This window comes from Hermetia illucens, chromosome 5, assembly GCF_905115235.1.
Source record: "Hermetia illucens chromosome 5, iHerIll2.2.curated.20191125, whole genome shotgun sequence".
Lineage (NCBI taxonomy): Eukaryota > Metazoa > Arthropoda > Insecta > Diptera > Stratiomyidae > Hermetia > Hermetia illucens.
Genome location: NC_051853.1, coordinates 46,425,439 through 46,430,697, shown reverse-complemented (window position 1 = coordinate 46,430,697; position 5,259 = coordinate 46,425,439).

The window sequence follows — 5,259 nt, the reverse complement described above, 5'->3', positions numbered from 1 at the left end:
TATTCGAGTTTCTTTTATAGGCTTTCAGTTCATTATAATTTCTCGCTAGTTACAAACAGTTCGTAGATACATTGGCTACTTGCATGTGTTGCATATGGATAAGCTCCACAACCAACAGAATGCTATGATGGGGGTACGAATCAGTTGACGTCAAAGGGAAGTATCAGCCCGTGTTTGTAAATACTCATTATAGAGAGGATTCCTGTTTATTAGGTGGATGTCTGCAAATGAACTAGATCTTAAAGTAACATTTAACACCAGGGAAATGTATGTCATAAACTATAATATCTAGATACATATCTTAAATTGAGTTTGTTCTGACACTTATACAACTTGCATGAAATTAAGTTTGTTTTATTCCTGGTTTTAGTACATGTGGAAGGCAAAGGATGAGTCCGAACGTGTTAAGACTTTTCTGGTTATATAAAGTTCAAAGTTTGCTTGGTTTCCTATGCAGAATGCGATTAGCATTAAGCGCAATTTCCATGAATAGGCCTTAGTGACTCTAGAGTAAAGATAAATGATGTGCGTTAGTTAAGCGAATATGGGATATTCCTTCGGACGGGGGAGGTATGAGCGCTCAGAATCTATGCCTCTCTCCCACACGATCGAGGATCTCGCTTTTAGTTATACTCATCATGAAAGGATTTTTTCAAATTTTTTCCATTGGTTTTTTGTATATCTCCTGTTTACTCGATTGGGGAGTATATAGCATTCACATAGTCTCAGTTTTCCCGTGCACTCGAGGAGGGCTATCAGAACCGAATCTGCAGTGGGACTCATCTGAAGTGGCTGCTGCCACGGAGACTCACGGGAGGGTATAAGGTGCCATAGAAACCGGGATGCCTGTCTGACAGCATCTGGTCCGGGAGAATTGCTCTTGGCTCAGTTATTCATGGTTAGCTCCGTTGCGGGAGTGTCATGATGGTTGTGTTTGTGCCCATATCGCGGGCAGACTTGCTTGTGGGCTCAACCATGCAGTTGGGTTGTACAACTAGGGCGCTGTAATCCTTAGTTGCCAAAGAGGTGATAGGTAGGCCTCTCATCCATTGGAGTAAATGTTGAGCCTGCACTCAGTATAAACCAGTACCGCTGTGTCAGTCATGGGGGGACTCTGATTGTGGTCTCCAAAGCAATCCGTGTCCGCTCGCAGATGTTAAGTGCTCCTTAATATAATTCGTGGAATACAACATGACTACGAATTATATTGAGCGTTAATCAGCTGAGGTGAGGCAACGTCTGATGATTTGCCTCTGCCCTAGTACGAAACCGTAAAGCCGTCATCACCTAACATTTTCAAAGTTTGGATGCTAAGCCCTAAACCAGGGGTCCGTGGATCAAAAAAAGACGGAGTAAATAGCTCCCCATTTGGTCCGGTTCGCCTTCAAATGGATGCGGACTTAGGACCTCGCAATTCTTAAAAAAAATATTTTCAGCTTTGGCCAAGCTTTGGTCCAAAGTATGGGCGGATTTACGCAACGAATGAATACAACAGTGTCTTAGAAGAAAAATTGAAAAATGGGAATTTTTTCAAGTTGAAAAACAATCCTCTTCCCGACTCTATATAAAGGGTAGAAAAGGCGCTCAACGAAAGTAGAAAAATACTAGGAAACATTGCAGACCTTTGGAATTTAGGTCTCAAAATATATCCTAGCTCGAGGCCAGTTTAAATAAAGTTAAGAATAGTATCTTCGTTGTCGAGGGTCAGTAGCCTATCCCAGGCCTTGAGCTTGAGGTTGACTTTCTTTCATCTATATCGTTCGCGTCCCCCCGTTTCGAGCATCCGAGCAGTAGTCCGCTGTCTCCCTTAACAGAATCTGTCCAGCACTTTCGGGATTTTCCCACTGGTCTTCGCCATTCTGTCCCCTCTTCGAAAACCCTTTTAAGCATTCAAGTGTCGTCCATACGTCGAAAAAGGTAGGCCTAGTGTAGCTTCTGAAGTTTAATTATTTTTCAGACTTTGTATCAAACCAATTTGACTATTGGTCGTCCTCTCGTTTGGCTTATTATTATTCCTCTTAGGATGCTCCTTTCGAAGACATTGATCAGTTTCTCGCAAGTTTGTGTAAGGATCCATGTTTCATATTCATAGCATAGTACAGGTCTTATTATCGTTTTCTACACTCGAGGCTTTGCTTTTCTGTGTATGCAGCTGGCTTTTAAAATTGGTTGGACCGGGTAGAAGGCTATGAGCTAAATTCAGCGGTTTACTGGACTTCACTTTCATCTTTGGTCAGTCGTCGTCAGTATATGAACTTTTTGACCACTATTGCGGAATCTGTTCTTGGTTCCAGATATAGAGAACCAAATTATGGATAGCTTCATGGTCTATGAGCTGCCTGTTCTAATGAGTTCAGCTGAAATGTCGCCTATGTCCTATGTATGCGATCTTAAGGGGGGCAACCTAGGTGTTTGGGGACTGGTTGAAGGACAGTCGTATCGTAATCTGTAGCGCTAGTCAAGTTGCATTGAGGGCTTTGAGCAGTCCTTTGATCACTTGAAAAATCATTTAATAATGTAGAAACTGATTGAACTCTGTTTCTAGATTCAATATGGTACTCTGGGTAGCCCGTCATTGTGATGTAAAGGGAAATGAAATCTCGGATGTCTTAGCAAAAGAGGGTTCAATTTTCCCCAATGCCCAGACCGGAACCAGTAATTAGCGTGTCAGTATCAGTGACTAATGCTGCTGTTAAAACCTGGGAACAAGCTTCTCATAATGACAGGTGGCAGAGTCTTAGTGCTGCTAAACATACAAAAATTTCCTTGTCAAAACCAAACATACTTCAAAGTTTATCCTATCGAAAGGTAGGAAGACTTGCAAGAGAATTGTGGGCGTTCTGCCTAGCCATAATTCATTAGCTGGGCATATGTTTAGAATGGGAATTTTTTAGGGTGATACGTGCCCATCCTGTAATGAGTAGTGTCCTGTTAAAAGCCCTACTAGGATTTTCATGTCCAACTTCTTAGGGGACAACAAAAATGCGGCCCCTAGTTTATTTACAAAGATTTTCATCTGCCAGCAGAAGTTCAAATTTTCCCATTCGGTTTTGTGAGTCCTTCCAATTTCTCCTTTCAGAGTAGGCTTAATAGTGGATGGAGGGCTTCCAAAAGCTGGTTCTGGCCCCACCACAGTGGATATTTCGTTCAGTTGGCCAAGTTTCAGCAGCACCTGATGACAACCAGCCAGTTGGCCTGGACAACTGGCTTGATATATCGTTGCTGTTCAGTGCTGATAATGTTGCCCGAGTGTCGCAACAGATTCGAATGGTGCGACCCCGCCATTTTTGCCGCAAACATTCTTCTGCTGCCAATCTCCGCCTAGAATATGGTCGACGTTTTTTCGAGAGGTTAAACCATTTTCATAATCGGATTTTTCGAGAACACCCCTGCGCTCGGTCCGTCTTCCATGGCTGACACGTTCGTGAACATTATTAAGTTTGTGATCCCAAAAGACTCGTGGCCATTTATCGACCATTTCTCTTTTGGTGGTTATGGCGGAGTATGTTTTTTCAAAGACAAATCTGGAAACCATATGATAGGCGAGCATCAGAGCCACCTGATGTTTGCGGTCGCCGCGCTACTCATTGCTCCAGTAATATATAGACAACTGGGCCTCTGAATCTGTGTCCTTCTTTTAGCAAAGTTCAGTCTCGGCCACCAGACGATGCATACATCAAAATAGGATTTATTATGGATGTACACATCCAATGAATCCGTTTTGGTGAAAGTCCCTAGGTCATATCTATCGCAAACCTGCAGCAACAAAGCAATCTGCTGGATTAGTACCTGGTATTGTTCCTGGATACGGCGGCTACACGTTAACTTGGAGTCGAGATGTACTCCTAAATATTTGACTGTTTGTACCAGCTGAATTTTTGCCCCTGCTAAGATTCACCGTGAGTCCATTATGGAGGGTTCCTAGTGAACATAACTAGTCCAGTCTTGCTAGTGTTTACCGTGAGTCCATTATGGAGGCGCCAACTGTGAATTACATGCAGTATTACATTCAAAAGGATACAAACTGTGTCTGCAAACTTGCTGATAATTATTACGGCTAGATCGTTCGCAAATGCTTAAGCGAAGACTTTTGTGTCCAGGAGCCATAACTAGCAGCCATAACAGAGGAGAGAAAACGCCTCCCTGTGGGCAATCCTTAAGACATCCTGCCTCAATAGTCTTCGTTCTGGCCAATATGTGGATCTTTCTCCACTCTAGCATGTGAGAGATCCAACTGATTAACAGAGGATGGATTCCATGCTCTCTTGCCGCCTTATAAATCGCCGCGAATAAGGCATAATTGAAGGGCCTTCGATGTCCATAAATGTGCCTAAAGCGTATTCTTTATTGAACATCACCTTATCAAAGCGAGTCCTGCCTCCGTGGATAGGCATGTTACTTACAGTGAAGTGGGCACCTAGATATATATGTATCCTGTATGAACCAATCTATTAGTTTTTCGAGTCATTTTGGGAGAAAGGAAGTTATACTGATCGGTCGGGAGTTATTTGCGTCTGTGTAGGTGGGTTTCAGTGGGTTGGGAATCAATATTACCATCACTGGCATCACGCCAGTTGGTTGGAATATAAGCGTGTGCTAAGCAAGCACGGTATATATTCCTAATGTGAAGACCCAGGGCATCCACTACTTCAAGAGCAGGAATAATGCCATCCGGACCTACAGACTTGTATCTATGGAACGAGTTAAATGTCCATCTCACTTGTTCCAGTGAGATGCCAGAGTCAAATCTTTCGGTTGAGGGCTGTATGTGTCCGTCGGCTCCGAGATGAGATTTTGGTTACTGCCTGAGAAGTGCATTTCAAGCAAATGGTTTGCCGTTTATTCATCGCGTTCTGTGTACCTGCCGCTCTGTAAACGTAGATAACCTTACTGCTGGCTACGTTGTTTGACAAGGATCCGCTTTAGTTTTGAGGTTGCCTCAAGCGAGTTAGTTTCTTCGCAAAAGCGTCTCCATGGTGATCTTTTGGCTGACCTTATGCTATTCTTCAGAGGTGGCCCTTTTGTACCGAATCCAGCCACTAGCTGAATCAGATTTTAGAGTTCGGTTGAAGAGCACCCTTGTAGTTTTCAGTTTCGCCAAATCCGAGTTCCACGATGGTGTTTTAACCTCCTTTGGCATCATCAGTGGGCAACTCTTTTGAAAGTTTCTCTCATGCTAGTTGTGATTATCTGGGTTGTTTTCTCAATTGCAGAAATGGATTTGATGCGTTTCCCAGGGATCGTAAATTAGGTGCCAGT